Here is a 20503-nt window from a genome sequence, read left to right as displayed (position 1 = left end):
GTAAAGGTCTGGTATTTTTTTTACATTAGATGGATTCCTCGGTATCTGTTTTGGGGCATCTCTTTGGAAATGAACTTTGTGAGTGTTGTTCAGTTTGTAGGTTGATCTGTCTGCTCTCCAACCACCTTGCTGAATGGTGTGTAGAGTCTCTTGGATTTTCTCTGTGGACAGCATGTCCGCTGAGAATAATGCCAGTTGGACCTCATCCATGCCGGTCTTCATCCTTTGATTTCTTTTTCTTTTCTTATTTCTTTGGTTACGAGCAATTTCTTTGGTTATTTCTTTGGTTACTTATTTCTTTGGGACAGTGTTAAGCAGAAGCAGTGATGCTGTGAATTCTTGTCTTGCTTCTTCCTGTGGGACTGTATCTAATGGTCCACCATTAAGTAGGGCGTGATCAAAGCATACGCTGAATGCTGCTGCCGAGTGCCATCCAATGGAAAGGCAGGGACCTTCAAGCAGCGCATCGAACCTTAGTAACAGTGTGTGACAAGTTTCAACTTGTTCGGTGCAGTCAGTCAGGTGTGAGCTATGGGTGTGAGAGAAGGTGTGTTTTAAAGTGTGCCGTAAATCATCCTCCATCATGACAACGCTCTGTGTCACACATCACTTCTGGTACATGGCAATTTCTGTCAAATAAAAACATTACGGTGTGTCCTCAACCACCTTATTCAGCAAATCTGGCCCGAGCAACTCTGGCTTTTCCCCAAAGTCAAAATGATTTGGGGCATCGAGGCAGCCATGACAGCACAAATAAAAACATTCACGAAAGAGGACTTCCAGAACGGCTTCAGAAAGTGGCAAGAACGATGGGATAAGTGTGTTCAAAAGCGAGGGGGAGTGTTTTGAGGGGGATTAATGGCTATGTGTCTTTTACTGTAATAATTTTTTTTAAATGTAAACATTCACTGTGTCTTTCGATCACACTTCGTATAGGCCGTGCCAGATGCCCTTTGTCTGTTCAGTACGGCCCCTTCTGGTCCTCATTTGCTAGGAGTTTTTTTCCATCTTTAATTATGAACGTGTGTTGAATTTTATGAAATGGCTTTCTGCATCGATCGAGGTGATCTGTGAATGTGGTGATTGCATTAATGGCTTTTCTAATATTACACCAACTTGACATTCCTGGGATAAGCCCCTACTTCATCGTGATGCGTTTGCTTAGAAATTGCTGGGTTCACTTGGCTAATGTTTTATGTAGGATGTTTGCATCTGTGTTTATAAAAAGTTTGGCCTATAATTGACCTTTCTCGTTCTGTCTTTCTTTGGCTTTAAGTACAGAGGTTTTTTTTTGGACCCGTAACATTCAGCATCACCCTGTTTTGAAGAGCGATTTATGTCAGACACGTGATCTGCTGCTGGCTGGTCGTGTTCACGCTCACCCGTGACACCTAGTGCGGGTGGGTTATTAGCGGGCAGCTTTCTAACCTTAATAGGTAAAGTCTATTCAGAATGCAGAGAAACCTCACCTCCCTGGTTGGCATTCTTCAGCACGACCATTTTTCTTCTTATCTGTGGGTGTGTGAGGGGCCCCCAACCCCATTCTCCCCCATCCCTGAATGAATAGTCCTCTGGCCTTACTCCCTGCCTTGGATGTGCAAAAATGGGACTTTTCTGGTTCCACAGACTGGTATGCAGCCCCCCCAACTGTCCTGCGAAGGAGATGAATGCTGTGCGTGAAAGACCCTGGTTCATTAGGAAAAACAGTGTAGAGCACGCTGAGGTGCGGGGTGCGGCGGCTGCTTCCAGGTTCCCTGGGGGCCTCTGTCCAGCACATCAGCCTGCTGGAGCATTCTGGAATTGGGGAAAGTGAGGTGCCTTCCAGACGTGTGCCCGTTTCAGCCCCTGTCCTGCTCACAACCTTTCTAGGAAATGCCTCGTTCCCTAGCACAGAAACCCCAAGCCGCGGGCAGAAAGGACTGGCTGCCATGTCTGTCAAACCGTCCAGTGTTGGGCCACTGCACCCCCTTACCTATCGGCCCCATCTTCAGTCCAGAGACAGAGAGAACAGCTCTTGGGCTGTAGACTCGGGCAGGTGTCCGTGCAAATCCCAGCTCCGAAACTCAGGAGCTGTGTGACTGGGCTGACAGGACATAACGACTCTGAGCCCTGTTGCCCAAAGCTGACACATGAGGATGACAAAACCAAAACAGATGTGTGTCAAGAGCATGTGGTGAGGCCGAGCTGGGATGGCTTTTGTGAAGGGCTGCCGTGCTCCTGCTGAGCGGGCCGCGCCTGTCGTCCTCCCTCTGTCGCCACTTCTGATTCTCATACGTGTGGATAGGCCACTCGCTCGTTCCCGTCCCCTACCCAGCTCGTCCTTACCAGGCTGCACGATGGATGTGCTAAGCAGCATTCCCCTTCATTGTCACAGAAAGCAGGGCGCCACCTGTGGTCATCTTTGTTTAGCGGGCGCCGTGTGGGGAGCCCTGGAGTTCTCTGAAACCCGGGCGAGTGTTTTGCATGTTGAGATGGGATTGTCACCCACAGTTCATGGGGCCAGGGCAGCGGTGGTGCATCCTGCGCCCTCCCCCAGGGCAGTGGCACCCCCGGGAGCGGACACTCAGGGTCCCCGTTGCAAGCACACAGGGACCGTGAGTGCTAATGTTTCATAAGCGGGACTCTTTTTCCCACCGTCCTTTAAAACATGCGAGAGCTGTTTTGGCCACTTGTGAGCTGTAATAACACCACCCTTGAGGATCTTTGTTTGTGGTCCTCGGGCGAAGTTCGCGGCCCTTTAATCAGCAGGTTTGTGCTTGGAATGAAGTAGCACCCTCCAGCCCGAAATGCAGCAGATAGGCTTCTGCTCACGCCAGGAGGTGGGTTGCATTTTTCCAAACACACCGTGACTCGTGACTCGGGCCTGAGCTGCTTAACGGCCCCAGCATTTGATTAGTGCAAAGGGCTCTGCACCTGGCAGGTGAGGGGACATTAAGATCCTAAAATCCTATGGGTCTGACCCCCTCCACTCTCACTGTGGCTTCAGCATGGCTGCGGTTGCAGCAATAGCTGTGGCCTGCTCTCCTTCCAGAAGTTCGAGAAGCGAGCTCCTGAGGTGGAGCCCTGTGTTTCTGCCAGGTGCACTGCCCGCGTCTCACCAGCCACACCTCCTGCCTGATTCCCACCCCGATTGCAGGCCAGGCCTCCACTCCCCTGACTCCTCCCTCCCTCTCTGTGTCTCTCCGGGCTCTTCCTCGGTGGGTCCTGCCTTCGCCCGGTTTTCCTTTCACCAGCCCGCTCCTGTTGCTGGTCATTCTGCCCTGTCCCCCAGCTCTTGTCCCTCCTGGGCCCGGGTCCTCTCCCGTCAACACTGAGGGCAAATGGTGTCTGATGGACTCTCCATTGGGCCTTCATGCTGTGGACAGCCAGTCCTGCCTGGCTAGGTGGGTGGTGCTTCCAGCATCGTGGGATTGTCTTCCAGCCCTTTCAGGCAGGGGTGGCAGGGCCCCCTGTCAGCTTTGGAGGACCGCCAGCTGTTCTCAGGGGGCACACATGGCAGGGAAGCTGTGGGGGACGCTTCTCCTGAGGTGGAGCCCTGTGTTTCTTCATCTTACATCCCCCCGAAATCCCCCTCCCTCCCTGTGTTGGGACGTGGCTGTCTCTTGGCAGTCTTGGGCACAATCCTACGTCACTGCCCTAAGTCCCTCCCTGGATGTCAGCTCCTGGAGCAGGTCCTGTGTCCATTGGTCTATCCACTGGTCCATCAAACGCTAGTGGGCCAGCCTATGCTCTGTATACCAGGGTGGCCACCCTGCCCCACCATCACCCCCAGGCCCCCAGCTCCCATAGCTGGGCCACCTGTGGGCACAGTCTGGGTGTGTGGGAGACCCTGGCACGGCTCAGGTGCGGGCAAGACAGGCCTTTGCTCCCCAGGGTGGTGAGATGTCTGCTCCTCAAACCGGGGAGGCCAGCTTCTGTCCCCCAGAAGCTAATGTTACCTTCTGCTGAGGCCAAGAAAAATAGAAAGCAAGTAGCCTTCTCGTGTCAGAAACAGGTGGACATCTGGAGGCCTCACCAGGGAGAAGCTGGGACACAGAGGGGAACACACCCTGTCCTGTGTCCCTCATCAGGATTTGGAGGAGCCACGCGCAGCACCGACGTGTGCTGCACTGCCCTGCCCTGGGTGACCTGGGAGCGCTGTGCTGGCACCGAGGCTGGGGAGGGTGACACAGGCTAGGGAGCCGGGTGGCAGTGGTGTGGCCAGGTGGGCTTCCCCTGCCAGTTTTGACATGTGGAAAGGCTGGCGAGGTCTGCGAACAGAGAGCAAAGTAGACTCGAGAGACAGGCACAGCTCCCCCCTGGTCGAAGGTGACTCCTGTGGGTTTCCGGAACCTTCCGCACTGCTGCTGTGCAGCTTCCGCACAGATGACAGTGCAGGTCAGAAACTGCACTGTCTCTTCCTTTTGGGCTGTTAGGAAGCAGAAATCTCTTCTGGAGCCCCTCACACCTTTGCTTGTGTCCCCAGTGGGGGCTCCTCTCCGTGTGGGTGACTGTTGTCTGGAGGCATGCAGGGGTCGTGGGCAACTCGAAGCTCCCGCTTCCCTGAGCTCACCTGGGTCCCAGGACTTGTGACGTGTCACTAGGCCTGTGTGAGCAGGTGGTGTTCCGCATGGCACATCTCTCGGGAGGGTGGCTCGGTGCGGAGGGAAAGGAACCATTGCCCCGGTTTGGCCCCAGCCAAACCGTGACGTGAGCTAGTCACATCCTCAGGTCCAAACAGACGACAGTGCAGGTCAGAAATGGTTTTGCTGATCCTCCTTGGATCTTTGTGTCAGCCATGGAAAAAGAAAAAAAGAGAGAGAAAAGCAGGCCAACACAAGCATAGCCGGCTGATGGCCAGAGCCATTTCTGAGGTTGATTAAGATAACACTTGTCTGAACGCTGCCTGGAGATTTTCTGCAAACACAAGAATCTGAGCCAGGTTCAAAGCTGCGTTCTGAGAGGAGATGGTGCAGAAACGTTCCTTGCAAACTGGGCCATTTGGCCTACACATGCGGTAAAATCCCCACTGACCATTTAGGCTTGTCCTGGTGGTTTTGGAGACATCAAAACGATCTGACTGTGTTAAATCTAATTGCTGCTAGATTTTTATTATGGCCCTGCCTCCACTCTTGTAAAGAATTAAGGATTTTTTTGTAAACTACAGTGAACACAGTGTTTCCATTCCGTTGTTCTCTGGGCTGGCAATCATGTTACCTGCCTGGGACACAGTTTTGTCATCCATTAAGACACTTAGTATGAATAGTAGAAAACCCATGCCACAGTGACAGACTTTTTCTGGTGTAATTGACCAGTCCAGAGGGGCGGTTTCAGGCAAGGCTTGATCTAGCAGCTCGACTTTATAATCATGGGTCCAGTTTCTTTTCCTCACCCCTCTTTTCTCCGTATCAGCTTCATCCTAAGGCAGGTTTCGTAGGGATGTTCTGATTGTGTATATTTCTGCTTTGGCCGTAGAGGACTTATATATAGTCCTGAAAGTACTCTGGTCTTATTTAAAGTCTGGTAATGGGAAAATAACTTGATAAAGATGGACTCAAACAATAGAAAAGAAAACAGCAAATCATCATGCTGAAGCGAGACTAGAAAAAGGCGGCGTGCCACCATGACAGGGGTACTAAGAAGGCACTGAGAGCAAACGCCCTTCTCAAGCTCGGTGGCAGCACTGAACTGCTTCCTGCAGGGCTGACACCCAGCCTGCTCCACAGACACGGAATTAGAACCCGCAGTGACCCGCCAGCCTCGGTGATAATCTGCGTAACAGTGAAAACCGTAAGGAAATACATCATTCAAACCAAAGGCAGCCTCGTGCGTAGGTTAAGGTCCCAGCACCCATGAGGTCAGAGGTGGAGGGTAACTTGGTGACACAGGAAGTCATTGCCGGTTGCCGGCCCAGGTCCCCACTTGTCATGCCTGCTGTGGGATTTGCTAGTGCAGACCCTTGAGTGACGACACTGCCCTCTCAGTGGGCGTGGATTACCTGCAAGAAGACTGAGGTGTGACAGGTGTAAACATTTCTGCACCCACTTCCAGCCCTGCCACCATCTCCCTGGGTGTTCCACTCAGCTTTGTGTGGGGAGGGACGTGCAAGGGGGTCCTCGCTTGAGAAGAGCCCTATTTTGAAAGGGAAATTCGTTTTGCCGTTATTTTCCAGATTGGCAGTGCGTGTGTGGTGAGTAGTTGGTGTTAGTTGTGACATGGGTGACACCGTCTGGGTCCTGTTCTGATACTCAGTTTTGGGGCCACACGTGGCAATTTTGTTTCTTGTCAGTTTTTGCCAGTGCATTATTTCCTAGAGTCTCTTCTAGTGTACTTCGAAAACCCAAACGTGACAAACGTGACTTTGACTTTTTTCGTAGAGGCCGGTGTGGGATGCCCCTGAGGTGTGTGGTGCAGTGAACAGGGGCCTCCAGAAGGGGTGTCACCTCATGGACCCCCGACCCCCAGCAGCAGGTGAGGGAGCCATGGCACCGCTCTCAGGACTGGTTGGCGCTCTGTGGCCGGCTCTGGGGCAGCCGAGCTCCTTCCCCCACCTGAATCCCGTGTTGTCCTGGGAAAGCCGAGACAAGGGAGGGTGTGGGCCCAGAGAATGTGTGGGAAGGGGTTTCAAAGTCATTCAGTGGGACTCTGTGATCCAAAGCCCCCGGCCACTCTGCGGCCCCCACCCGGCCAGGGTCCCCTTAAGGTGTAAGTGGTGTATGGAGGCCCCCAGCTGCCCCAGGCGCCTGCCTCCCTCTGGGTTTATGAGCTTTCCTCTCAGAAAACGCAGTGTCCTGGGAGGTCATCTCGCCTGTCAGGCTTTGGTGCCAGGTATGCTCTCAGCTGCGCAGACTGGCGGTGTCTCAGGGGTGCGCAGGCAGGGGTTCTGGACCCGGGCACTGGAACCCTGCCTGTGTGCCAGGAGCTGTGCTGGGTGCTGAGGCTGCACAGCAGGCCTGGGGTCCCCGCTGAGGGGCTGACATGGGTGGTGAGCAAATTCCTGGGCACTGCTTCTGGCTGATGGGTGCTGGGAGGCAGGTGGGCGACGGGCGGGCTGACTCCTGGGCAGCAGGCTCTTTCAGCTTTGTGACGAGTGCCAGCCTGTATTTCCCCCGTGGTACCTGCCAGCACCTTGTTTACAGCACAGGGCAGCCCCAGGACGTAGGTTTATAGGGGACTATTCTTATCCCCCTTTCACAGCTGAGGAAACTGAGGTTCCAGGTCTCAGAGCTGCTGAGTCCTGAGCCAGCGTCCTCCCTCAGGCCCCCTGACTTGGCCTTGCTGCCTTGATGTCCCCCCGAGGAGGGTAGACCCTGGACCTGACAGCCTCAGGGGGACAGAGGGGGCTCCAGGACCCTGCGGGGGTCTACTCTGTCTCTGATATGGTGCTTAAAGCTCGCTGCGGTGGAGGGACACGCTGGGGTCACAGCTCGTAAGCAGAGAGGTGGGGTGTGAAGTGGGGTCTCGGAGTCTGAAGCCCCTCTGTCTTGCTGCCTCCTGCTGTTCCTGGGCGGGTGGGGCGGAGGGGCTGTCTGGGGCTTGAGGTGGCGATGGCAGTGAAGTTGAGGACAGAGACGTCCCAACTTTGGGCTCACGTCTGAGCCAAGGCCCGGGAAAGGAGGAGAAGGAGGCAGAGGATGCCCCCAGGCGTCCTGGTCCTGAGTGGCTGAGCACGGCCTGTGTATCTGTGTCCCGCCCTGCGTGGTGGCGGCCAAGCATGGCTGGGCAGGGGGGCTTCTGACTCCCCTGAACCCCCTCTGACGCTGTCACAGGCGTCTCCGACATTGCACACACATTTCCGTTCCCCATTCGTGTTTCCTGCCGTGTCCACACGGCCAGTAGAGAGTGGTGGATAACGAGAACAAACATAGACCCGTCCAGTTTCTCAGCGGTCATTGTCCCAGCAAGTCAAAGTCAAAAGGAGAACGCTAAAAGCATGGCTTAAACTCCTCTGTCACCTCAACTGAGTGTTTTTGAAAAGAGGAAAGCAAGCTTGGAATACGTTAGGCGTTGTTGTTGCTTCCGCTGTCACTTCAAGGCAAGAATAATGATTGTTTCGATTACAATGGGTTTTGGACATGGTCCTTCTTTGAATGAGCACATTGATGAAAACAGCACATGTTAAGAGCTTGGATTTAGGCTTAAAGAGGATTGCAAATAAGTGGTCCCTTAAATAGTTCTGTGGTGGTCCTTTGGGATCCATACAGACTGGGTCTGCCAGACTCAGCTGGTTCTCACTGCTTTTATGGGATCAAATGCCTCGGACCAGCTCAGCTGCTCCTAAGGAATGAAGTGTACTTCTGCTTTTTCCGGAATGTGAAGGAGAAAGAGAGAGAGAGAGAGAGAGGGAGGGGGTGGGGGGGAGAGAGAGAGAAACAGAGAGAGAGAGACACATGGAGGGAGGTCGGGGGAGAGACAGAGAAAAAGAGAGAGAGAGAGAGAGAGAGAGAGAATGAACATGGACCAGATGGATCCTGGCTTCTGGGCAGCCCCGCCTTCCTCTGGTGGCCTCGAGGCTGGAAGAGCAGGTGGGGAGGTGGGTCACCTTGGGGGCTGCCACACCGCCCCTCCCCATAAGGCCTGCCTCTCAGGCTCACACTCTCTGAGCCTAAAAAAGCCTCCCTACTTTATGATGTTAATAGAGCAAGTCCTTCTGCCCCTTCTTCCCGCCCAGTCAGAACTTCCCATGCCTCTCCCTGCTTAGACGGGACTTTGCCGAGCGCCTTGTGTTCCCGGGGATAGAAGCCATTCCCTGATCACCCAAAAGGGTGAAGTGCATGCCTCCTGTGTGTCCTCGCCTTTTACTAGCCAGCATTTGTGACTGCTAACCCGAATGTCGACCTAATTCAAGTCTGTTGGATTACATTTTTATTATACAATATCTGCCATAGCCAAAGGTAAAAAGAACAATATGCACTCACAACCTGCCTAAGGTAGATAATATTACCATATCCGGTCTCTATTTCTGTGTGATCAGTTACGTCCAAACTGAGTGGCGTAACACAATAACCACTTATTAGTTCCTACGAGGAGGCCGTAGGTCTGGAATCTGGGAGCAGCCCAGCTGGATGATTTTGGCTCAGGGTCAACATGTGGGTCAGGGCTACAGCCATGTGGGGCCTTGACAGGGCCAGAGGGCCCACTCCCTAGATGGGGCTTCACAGGACTGTTGGCAGGAAGCCTCCCGTCTGTTCCATGGGGACCTCTCCATGGTGCTGCTTCCCACATGGCCCCTCGTTTCCCCAGAGGGAGCCATTGGAGTCATGGGACACCCCAGTGCCTCTCGGTGACCTGGTCTCACTAGTCACACACTCTCACTTCTGCCTTCTGTCCACTGGAAACAAGTTCCTACGTCCAGTCCACAGCCAAGGAGCCAAGGAGCGAGGAAGTGGGCTCCACCTTTGGAGGAGAGGGAGAATCTCCTTGCATCCCATATTTACATATCGCTTTTTATCTATTTATTATTCTGCGAATTCCTGCTTCATACCTTTTGCTCTTTTTTTCGATTTTTTTTTTAATGGGTCAGTCTAGTCCTTCATTTGGCCTGTGTATTATAAATGTCTTTTCCCACTTCCTCTTCCTCCCATCATAGTGTCAGAGCTAAGAGCGTGGCTGCTTGGGCCACCTGCCGGGATTAGATTCCAGCTCCAGCACTTCTTGTGGGGCCTTAGGCATGCTGCTTACTGACTTTCGTGTGCCTCAGTTTCCACATCTATAATATGGGGGTGACACAACCTCAGGGCGTCTCAATGGCGCCGGGGGTCTTCAGGGTCACGTGTGTGAGCCGTGCCTGTGTCAGTAAGGATGTATGGACCGAGTACATGCCGGGGGTCTAGGTCCTTGTGGTCACAGCAGACCACCCACATGCTTTGTCATCTCGCCCAGAGCTCTCGCCAACACTGTGGCCTCTTTCAGTAAGATTGGCAGGCAGTGCTTCTCTCTGGCTCTCAGCCGCCTGAAGGACCCTGCCTGCAGCATCCCCAAGCTGCCTGAATAGAAAACAAAATTCTAGCCTCTCTCCAGGGGCCTCGGGCATTGGAAGGCAGCAAAAATGGAAGCTAGGAGAGCTTTCCTGTTCCGAGGAGAGAATAGTAATGAGGAGAGCCAGGCAAAGGGAGGCTAGGACGGCTTGTCAAAACCCTCTGCTTCACGCCGTGGGTCGGGCTGACCTGGCTAGGCCCACCCTGCAAAACTCCCCTTTCCCTTGGCCCCTGCCTCACCTGGCACCACTTTCGTCCCTGAGTTATGGTTTTTCATACTCAGGGTTGTGCTGTCCTCTTGCCCCCAGAGCCAGGCGCGAACCCCCAAACACAGGATGGCTTTGATGTGGAGGGTGGCCGGAGAGCAGCGTCAGGTATGGCCGTGTAAACAGCCTGGGCAGGAACTGTCGGCTGCTCAGGGGCAATTTTGCGGAAGGATAAGTCACGTTTGGATCCCGGCACCTTTAGTTCCAACCCCAACATTAATGCAGTAGCTCGGCCCTGCTGGGGGGATCCCCCAGGTTTGTTTGGCAGGACCTCAGAGGATTCACATGAAAGCAAAGATGGAAAAGGTAACGTAGGGATACCACACGTTCTAGCCAGGGTGGGTTGAAAGCACATTTTTGAGGATTGAAACGTGTCAAAATACTCCACGTCTGTACCCCCAACTCTGCCTTCAGGTGGCTGCAGAGTCCCCATGGAGAGGACACAAAGAGTCACCTCACAAGAAGGGTCCCCACTCAGTAAGCTCATCATGTCGGAGGAGCCTCCTAATTGGCATCTGAACCAGGAAGTAAGGACCATCCCAACCCGAGGAATCTGGCGCAGAACGTTACCCATCCTCTGTGGCCCGTCACCTCCAGACTTTGAACGATAAACTTCCAAGGATGGAGATTTTTGACCATTTTAATGGTAGCAATTTGCATGTTGTTCTTTTTCATTTTTAAAAGTTTAGTTTTCAATGACAGTTGACATGCAATATGCTACTGCGTTGTTATCCTTCTTATTTTTAATCGTGTATTTAGAAGCCGCCTTCTCTACCACGGCCATGGTGTTCAAAACTTTGAGACCTTTGAAGATGAATTTTAAATCCCGTTTGTTCCCAAAACATTTGGGCAAACGAGAGTCTTGAGGTTTGAGCTTTTCATTGTAAAGATGCAGCTTCTTGTCCGGAAGGAGCTGGTGTTCACGCTGGGGTTCTTAGTGTTTGAAGTCTGTCCCCTGCAGCTACCAGGGGACTCAGTGCTTCAGAACTGGAGGTGTTTGTTTGTAAACAGTCCATTGGTGTCCACTCAAGCTGAAGCACCCCCCGCTTTACCGTCACTGCTTCCCACAGCCCCCTTCCCATACCCGGGGCTGTGTCCTCCCCATGCATCTGGCTCAGGACCTGCAGCCCCCCTCTGAGGGGGCTGTTCCCCACTGTAAGTGGTCTGTTCTTGGGGTGGTTCCTCAGGGCCCCCTTTCTTTCCCCTGGAGTGACCCTGCTGTGCCCCACTGAGCACTGTCCCTGTCCACTCAGGAAGAAGCAGACCCCCTCCACCCTGCCCCCACACTCCCCCTGAAATCCCATCCTGTAGTTCCAGCCATACCTGTGGGACCCTGGGCCATCTTGCTGCATCCCCCTGGGGTGGCTTCACCAAGCTGCAGGGCCAGGTCCCAGGAGGCCTCCTTGTGCAGCCGCGTACCTGCCAGATGCTGACTTGCCAGCGGCCCAGCCCCTCCCTGAGGTACAGATGATCCCTGTGGCCACCTGGGCGGGCTCACGAGGCCGCACAAGTGTGAAGCCACATTCCAAGCTTGCTTCATGCCTTCGTGCTGACGGTCCCATGCACACCTGACTTTGATGTCGGCTCCGATGCCCTGCTTTGATGCCCCCGGCCTTCCCCCGTCATCTGGCCACAGGCCGGGCACAGACCCTCCCAGCCCATCCTTGGGCCTCTGCTCAGTGTGACCAGACTCTTCCGTCAGCAAGTGTGTCATTGAATCTGGGTTGTTGCTCACTAGGTTCTACTTGTTCTCTCCCGATCCCCAACATACAGGTACCCAAGCGTGTGTGCCCAGACCCAGCCCCTTACAAAGCACAGACTCGTCCATTGAGCTCAAGGAAATTCAGCCACAGCCCTCCAGTTAGCTGGAGGAAGCCATGCCGTTATGACAGCGGGTGGTGATTCTGCGTGCAGGCCCCCGGCCTCTGCCCTGGACACATCCACCTCTGTCCCCTTCTCTTCACTCCCAGGACAGCTTCTGGGTCTGGGCATCTGTGACACTGCGAGAGTGGCTTTACGATTGTTCTGACACCCACTCCCCTAGCATGGCACCTGGGCTCAGGCCAGCGCCACGAGCTGGCCTGTCGGGGGCCATCACCCTTCTCTGAGCCTAAGTGGCTTCCTCTGTCGGGTCTGCTCTCCAACCCCCGGGGACACGTTAGACCCTGAGGGTCATTTCTGGGTCTGGGACCTCCCGCCGTCTTCCCTGACGTAATATCAAAGGCGATCAGCAAATTTCCAAACCATCCAGTCAAAGGAATGTTTAGAATTTTGGTTTACCTTCCGAATGTCTGGAAACACGGCATTTCAACAGCTCTGTTTGATCGTAGATCCAGTTTCCTGCCAGAAATGGGCCTGTAGAATAATCGAGACCCCACGATGGCAGTTGGGCGAAAGTTAATCCTGAAACCAAATGCCAACGTCCTCAGCAACAATGTTCATAAACACACGGAACCCCATGGCTTTTGAAGTTGGGCAGCAGAAGGGCTGTTTAATGGACGTGTCCTCTGTGCCCCAATTCTGCTCTGGAGTCGGCATCCCAGGCGAGGGCCCTTCTCTCTACTGGTTCCCAGGGCTGGGGCCACTGGACCCTGGAGAATCCAGTTGTCAGCCTGTGGACAGAAGGAGCCTGCACGGAATCTCCGGGGCTGCTGTGGCTTGGGATTTCATGTCTCCCCTGGGAAGTGGGACTACAGGATAACCTACCTGTCCCCCCACAGAACACCTGTGGCTGGGCCAACAACTTGGAAAGGGGAATGTTCTCCTTGTGGGGAGACCTGTGCAGCCTGGAGATCGACAAGAATTAGGAGATTATTCCGGTTTCAGTGGTGCATCGCCAGAAGAGCAGGCTGTTGGATTTCTGTCTAAACACAAATGGCCGAGAAGCGCAGGGGAAATGACCTGGCCCTCGGTGCCTCTGGGGGCGGGGGTGTGGGGGGGTAGAAAGAAGACAGGGACGTGTGCTTGGCAGAAGTAGGAACGGCCAGGCCCTCCTGGCTGAGAAAAGCCCCATGTTCCAAACCATATTTGCTTCTTCATGTTCATTCCGGTTGCTGGGATGGAGTGGGCCCACCCTGGCTGTGCCTGGCCAGGTGATGGACTCAGAGCCAATGGAGGAGACGACAGCTGAGCCCCCAGGGCCTTCCCAGGTCCCTGCACTCACGGTGTGTCTTTAAGGTGAACCGTGTGTGCAGAGACGCAGGTCATCAAAATGACACAACCCAGCTTTAGTCAGCGCAAGCGATCAGCCCCGAGAGGATGGGGAGAGGGCAAAGAAAAATTCATATTTTTCTTTGGAGAAATAGACGGTGGTGCTGGGTCCACGTGGTAGTGACCTTGTCGTTGAGTTAAAATGCTGCCTGGGAAATTAGACAAGACAGACATGAAACGAATGCTAATGAGGCGTGGTGGACGGGAGCCCAGATCCCAGATTCTTCCACTGCCCACGAGGGGTGCTTGTGTGACGCCTATAAATAAACACTGAGAGCCCGATTCTAAACTGAGTCACGACATGGGCCTGGTTGTGCGTGTGGAAAAGCATTACGTAAGGTGCAGTGCTTTGCTGTTCTTCCATAGCGGTTTGAGGGTTCTGTGCCTTTGTTGGGGATCCCTGTGAAGTATGGGGGTGGGGATGGTTCTCAGGCTACAGAGGAGTGACCGAGGGCAGGCAGAGGGAGAGCTGGCTGCTTCCTGCAGGTGTGGGCCAGGCCTCCCAGGGCAGGTGAGCCAGCAGACAGAGTCTGTGTGTCCCCGAGAAGCTCCTGGGCCTGGTGGAAGAGGGAGAAGCTGATTCCTGGGCAGACGGGCACCTCCGTATGCCCGTGGTGCTTGGCTGGTGCCGGGAGGGGGTGCTGGGCCTGGGCGGGGCGCGGGGGACACGGCAGCTATGTGGGGGAAATCCCAGCTGGGAGACCGAGGCTTCTGGGCTCTTCTCTACGACCTTCTGGGTCCCGGCTGCCCCGAGAGGACAGCAGTCTTTCTGCCTGACCCGCGTACGGTCACAGAGCTAACGTGAGGACTTGAGGCTCCATCTGCCAACCCCCTGTGACGTGTTCTTGTCACTGGACATGACAGTATGTGCACTAACCTCTAAATCACCTCTTTCTGGGGGTCCTCGGATAGTGGGGTTTGGGGGTGAAGAAGGAAGTACTGTGTGATGTAATACGGTCCCAGGCCGTCTTCTAGAGGCTTCTTTGCAGTTCACCTTCCCAGCCACACATGATGAAAGCAAGGCCGACCATGGGTGAAGGGATTCGAAAGACAACAGAAGCATCGTACCCTTTGAAAGCAATTGAGCAACTGTGCAAATGTCAAGTGTCCCCCGAGTAGAGGCAAGCAGATGACAGTGTGGGGCTGGGTCCAGATGGAAGCCTCTTCAGCCTTCTCAGTGACAGCCAGTCATTTTCCGTTACATCAAGATCAGAGGCACGTGCGCTGGGCCAGTGTGGGGTGTCAGGGGACAGCCCCGAATGCCCAAATCGAAAATCCAGTGCTAGAAATGTCTGTCCGGGGAAATGAGAGTGATAGTTGGGCTTTGTGAGCCAAGTGACAACGCTGAGTCCAGAGTCGACCTTTGTGGTGAAGCAGAAGCCACTCACTGTCTGCCTGTGCCAACAGCAACACCCCCCGCCCCCCCCCCCCAAGAACGAGGCCATCCCCTGTGACTTTGGACCCTGGGACCAGATTAAATGTGAATTTCCCAGCCAGCACAGCTATGCGGGAAATGCTTTCAGGCCTGTTCCCAGCAGAGGAGGCCCCAGGGAGGGGCTGTCATTGCTATGGTTTTGAAAGGAACCAAGGAGTTCCTTTATGGCTTATTCTGTCTTCAGCCAAATTGGAGGATGGAGGGGAAGAATTTGGATGTGATGTTTAAGACCCATAAATCCCCGTCCTCTTGCCCCATCGCAGGCTTCTTGCTCCCTGGTCATCTGCTGCCCTTCCCCCCACCCCACCCGACCCCACCCCACCCCCCAATTCCTGGTCCAACCCCGGGCCTGGCCTGGAAGCCCAGGAATCTGTTGGCTTCCCTTCAGCTTGCTTTTGCCAAGCTCTCTCAAGAGAAGTGTGAAGACTGACGGCCTCTTCTCCCTTCTCTGTATGAAACCGCGCTGCCCCCCAGGGAAGGGTGGGCTGGAACCTGGGCAGAAGTGAGAGGGAGCCTGACTGCCCTTTTCTCTCCTTTCATCTCTCCTCAGCCCGCTCGGGGGGGCCCCCACAGGCACACCCTCCTCGTCTGACAGTGTCCCAAAATCCTGCTTCTGCCAGGAGCAGTGGGTCGAGCTTGGTTGTGGGAAATGCATATTCATGAGAGCTCTGAGGCTGCCATTGCAGCGAGGGCGGGCTCTCCTTCCAGAACACTACAGAAGCCCAGGCTTTGTTTGCCCAACAGGATGTTCCTAAGGCAATCATTACGCGATGAATGGCTAACGAAACATTTCAATTATTTGTTTCTGGTCATTTCTGATCATCTCGTTAGAGTGATCATCAGTTTGCTTTTCCAGGTAGTTCAGAGCCTCTCGCTCATGAAACAAACGCTGTGCTAGGTGAGCACCTGTGTCGTGTCTGAAACCAAAGTAACTTCCTCTTTTAATTCTGTTTTATTCCAGAAAGATTTCATCACCAGGAGGTTTGCCCGGCTATCACCCGGCCACTTGTTTTCGGTAAGAAATATGAGTTTGCCTGGCATGGAGTGAGGTTCTGTATCTGATGTGTGTGAAATGGCGTTGTTTTGCCAGAGGGACACTGCATTTCAAGTGGGGCAAGGTGGTCACCATGGTGGTTTGCCGGGAAGCTGTGTTAGGTGTAACTCATGGTCTGAGCACAGGGTCTGACGCTGGGGTCTGCTTCTCAGCCAAGGAAGCCGTGGGGCTCAGGGCTGGGCAGGCACGTTGCCTGCGCTGGACCCCTGTCCCCACAGCAGCCCCCTACCCCGTCCCTTCCTCATTGCCCTCCCACTTCTGTAAACCATTCAGTCCCACTGAGTTCATTTATCTGTGTCATGCCCACCCAGGTCCCTGTTTGCTCCGATAATGAAAGGAGATACACATTGCCCACAGTAGGTGCCGTTCAGGACCCTTCAGTGTCAACCTCGGGCGACATTACCTGACTCCTAGCAGCCCAGCATTGGGACATAGCGGGGCACTGAGCCAAAGCTCTAACTTTGGTTAAGAAGAGCCGCCCTGAGCATATCAGGGATGAGGGCTGCTGTCGCCCTGTGGCGGAAGCCGTGTTGTGACCTAATCCCATTAACCTGCCATCGGCTCATGCCCAGAGACCCTGTAGGAGCAGATTTGTACAGGTCTTTGTAGCCCCGGTCCAGCCGCATGCCAGCGACCGGGGACTTTTGTAGGAGATGGGTTCTGGACCGAAGATGAGTTGGCGTTCTTGTTCTTGGGCCAGAGACACCCCAGGACCTGGTTGTAGGGAAGCCGGTGTATGGGCCGGGCTACGCTTGAAGAAGAGAACGCTGTCAGATGGGACAGGCCGAGCCAGGCATGGACTCTGGGTCCTGACTCCTAGAGCAGGTCCGAGCTTCTGTGGGTTCTGTGAGTTCTCATGCATTCAGGGAAAGGGGTGACTGCTGGTCGGATGGGCAGCAATGTGGGCAGCAGTCCAGACTGTCATATAGGGTAGGGTGGCTTTGGGGCTCCCGAAGGAGAGGAAAACTGCGTTCCCCGATGGGGAGGCCGTGTGCCAATTCTGAAGATGAAGATGAAGACCAGCGAGGCTGAGATGGGATCCTAGAGTGTCAAGACCTGTGTTTGAAACGACTGTTTGGCCTGTGGGGTGGCAGAAGGACTCAGGCCTTGCCATTTGGAGATGCTGGAAGAGCTTCTGTAAAGCAAGGAGCTTCATTTATTTGTTTAACTTGCTAACCCCATGCAGGTGGCCACCCATATCCATCGCTCTGTGATTGGGCAGGGATGTCCTGGGTGGATCTCGTGGGGGCTTTTGGGGTGGGGCCCACTCGTAGGAATTTAAAAGATGTCTGACCGGTCAGACCACGCAAGAGAACAGAAATCACAGGGCATGAGAATACGGGAATGTTTATCTGAACTTGTCCTCTGTGGTCAGCTTGTAAAGTGTGTGGATTTACTTTTGTGCTCTCAGCAAGGCCTTTTCCCTCCCGTTTAACTTTCTATTTAGAGTCGTAAACATATTTCTGCCTTAAATAGAGTAGCTGCACCGGCCACCCTCAGCTGTGAAAACGCTGAAGAATTTTGGGGGATTCTGGGAAGGGAGGAGGTTTTGCTGGTGAGTGGCAGTAAGGATGGCTGGCGAGGAAGTTGTTACTTCAGGGGCAGCAGTCTCACCAGTGACAGTGCCATTCTGACCTTCTGGGAGCCCAGGCTCAAACCGTCGTCCCAATGCATCTGCCCTCTAAGAACTGTCCGCCATGAAATTGGCTTCTTCCAGTTTTTCTTAAGGAAATTGGGGTGGTCATTGCCTTCTAATGTGGCCACCAGGCAGTTCTGTTGGTCCCTCTGGGGTGTAAGGTATGTTTTTCTTTTTCAGCCCCCAAAAAGACCTAGTGGAAGTATTATGCATCCTGAAATGCTATTAGAGTATCCAAGTCAGTTGCAATAGGCAAGACGCCACACTCTCTTCCGATGGGGTTCACCCATCCACGGTGTAAGGTGTAAGGGACGGTGTAATGGGACCATCCCGTCCCTTAAGCGAATACACTCATCCCAATTCTCTACAGTTTACCTGCAGAAAAGCGTATTTTCTTCTCTGAGAGGAGAGTGGCCATGAGATGGGTATTTTTAAATGTTAATCATCCAGAAGGAATGTCTGTGAGGAGAGAAGAGACCTGCTTTTATATATTTTCTGCAGCAAACGAATCATTTTGTTGCCTTGTGCCTGACATCCTTTCACAGGATAGCTCTGTGAATATGCTTCCACTTACAGGAAAAGTTTGGGGCTCTATTTTTCCCCCGGGAGAATTAAATTCTAGGCCTCCCTGTCTACCCCACAGGCCCTTGATCTATGAATCGTAATTATATAAACTCGGTGATTATCCTGAAAGAATGTTGGGAAGATTCATAAGCTGTGTTTAAAATTATGGGCAAGTTTCCGAAAATATGTTAAAAGATGTTGCATCTGTGAAAATGGATGTTGGCAGGCGCTTGCCCAAGTAGAAACACATAAAAATGCCATGTAAAATCTGGCCGAGAATGTCCCTGAAATCTAAGGTCCTATGAAAGGCAGAGAATTCCCAGCTGGCAGACATTAAAAGGAAACAAAGCTGGAGCATTAAGCGGAAGCTGGCGTAAGGGCGGGGAAGTGAGTTTCCTGATCGGAAGCTACAGTTAAGATTTGTCACATTTGTCTTGGGGGGACAGAGGGATGGGTGGGGCAGGGTAGCAAGCCTAGTGACAAACTCTCCCATGTACGTGAACCCGGGAGGTGGCAGAGCTGTATTCTTGACCAGGTAGGACATGATACAACACACCTACCGAGCTGTCCACGTGGCAAAGATACAAGGAGATCCCTACCTCACAGCATACACACAAGCACACAAGTAATGTCAATAGAATTTAAGGCTTAAATTAAGAGCGAGATGTTACAATGTATAAAAGAGATTTTCCGTATGCCCTTGAGGTGGGAAAAAGTAAGATACACACACACACGTGTGCGTGCGTGTGCACACACACACATATACCTGTGCAGACAAATCATAAAAGACCGAATAATGGAACATCAATGTTAGCAACTTCTGTAAGAGAAGACACACTAGCTGAGGTTTAAAGCAAGCTACCTATTGGAATGAATATCAAATAAATAATATCTACTGTCAGGGATTAGTATTCTGTCTGTGTGAAAAACTCAAATCAACATACTTAACAAACATGGCCAAATACTATGAAGAAGGAGGCGGGGTGATGATGTTGGTTGAGTCTGTACAGTTGTCATGGATGCTGGTTATGTGGCTTTTCTGCGCTTGCTTCTGTGTATTTGAAGAAAAAAGAGGAAGTTCTGTAAAACACATCAGTGTGTGCCCACACAAACCTCGCTGCTCTTGAGTGTCTCTCTGGCAGCGCTGTCTTGTTCCCGTTCACTAGCTCATCCTGTAACCCAACGGTAACTGCCGACTTCCAGGGGCAATTCATGGAAAGGGTTGGGATTTCTCCCCGCCACCAGCTTCCTTGTATGAACAGAACTGTATGTGGTTAACGTATGCAGTCTGGTGAATTTGGACATATGTTACGACTCTGTTACGACCACTACAACCCAGGTAGTCACCTCCAAAAATGTCCTCGTGTCCTTTTGTTTTTCTTTTGTTTGTTTTGTAGTAAGAACACTTAACGAGAGCTGCCTTTTTGAGTTCATGATACCTTACTGTTAACTACAGATGCTACGATTATGATGCGCACGGCAGATCTCTAGAACGCTACCATCCAGCATACCTGAAACTTTGTATCCGTTGAACAACTCCCCGCTGCCCCTCCCCCAACCCTTGGCAACCGTCATTCTATTATCTGTCTCTGTACCTTTGACTGTTGTAGGTGCCCTGTGTAAGGGATTCATGAAGTATTTGTCCTTCTCTGACTGACTTATTTCACGTAGCATGACGTCTTCCAGGGCCATCCATGTTGCTGCCAATGGCAGCTTTTCCTTCTTTTTGAAGGTTGAATAATATTCTATCGTATATATAGGCCACATTTTCTTTGTCCATTCACCTGTGGATGGCCATTTGGTTTGACTACGTGTCTTGGCCGAATGAGCCAGGCATGGCACGCTGATCTGATCCTGCTCTTTCACCAGCAGCATTCACACGCGTGGTCTTCATGGCTGTGGCTGGCCCCTCTCCCTTCTCCGTCTCCCCATCTTGACAGCCAGGGCTCATGGGCTGCCCTTTTGGGGACTTTGCTTGGACATTGAAGCCACATTCAGCCTGTTCTGTGCCTGCCCCCCTGACCGCTCATCTGTCTGTAGCCTTGTTCACCTTCCTGCTTGTCCCTCAGCCGTCATCGTGTCCGGTCCTGTGCCTCCTGTGTGGCAGGTGCTCAGAAAGTCTGGGACCCCCATGTGGCTCTAGTTACTTAAACTCTCAGAAGCTCATTTGCCTCGTCCGTAAAGTGGGGACTCGTGGAGGGACGTGAGAATGAACCACATTTTGGGTGGGGCGTGCCTGGCACAGAACAGTTCTTCCGTATTGTCAGTTTCCTTCCCTGGAGGAGGCAAATAAAGGTTTCCAGACTTGGTGTGTGTTTGCAAATACTTGAAAATGCGGGCTCTGACACCCACTTTTTTTTTTTTGCCCCCTAAGAGTTGCAC

At 53.0% G+C, this 20503-nt stretch overlaps 1 protein-coding gene across 5 annotated transcripts in view; it reads left to right on the top strand.

Annotated features, from left to right (window-relative positions):
- Positions 1-20503, top strand: part of APBA2 (amyloid beta precursor protein binding family A member 2) — a 156579-nt gene that overhangs the window by 69689 nt on the left and 66387 nt on the right. For 4 of the 5 annotated variants that reach the window (XM_033100243.1, XM_033100246.1, XM_033100241.1 and 1 more), the window contains one exon: positions 15829-15882. The exons of the other annotated variant lie outside the window; for it this stretch is intronic. The gene's annotated coding sequence lies outside the window, so the exon portion shown is untranslated. The remainder of the gene's footprint in view (positions 1-15828; positions 15883-20503) is intronic. 5 annotated transcript variants of the gene reach the window in all.

Source organism: Rhinolophus ferrumequinum, chromosome 28, assembly GCF_004115265.2.
Source record: "Rhinolophus ferrumequinum isolate MPI-CBG mRhiFer1 chromosome 28, mRhiFer1_v1.p, whole genome shotgun sequence".
Lineage (NCBI taxonomy): Eukaryota > Metazoa > Chordata > Mammalia > Chiroptera > Rhinolophidae > Rhinolophus > Rhinolophus ferrumequinum.
This window is presented reverse-complemented; position numbering and strand designations above follow the sequence as displayed.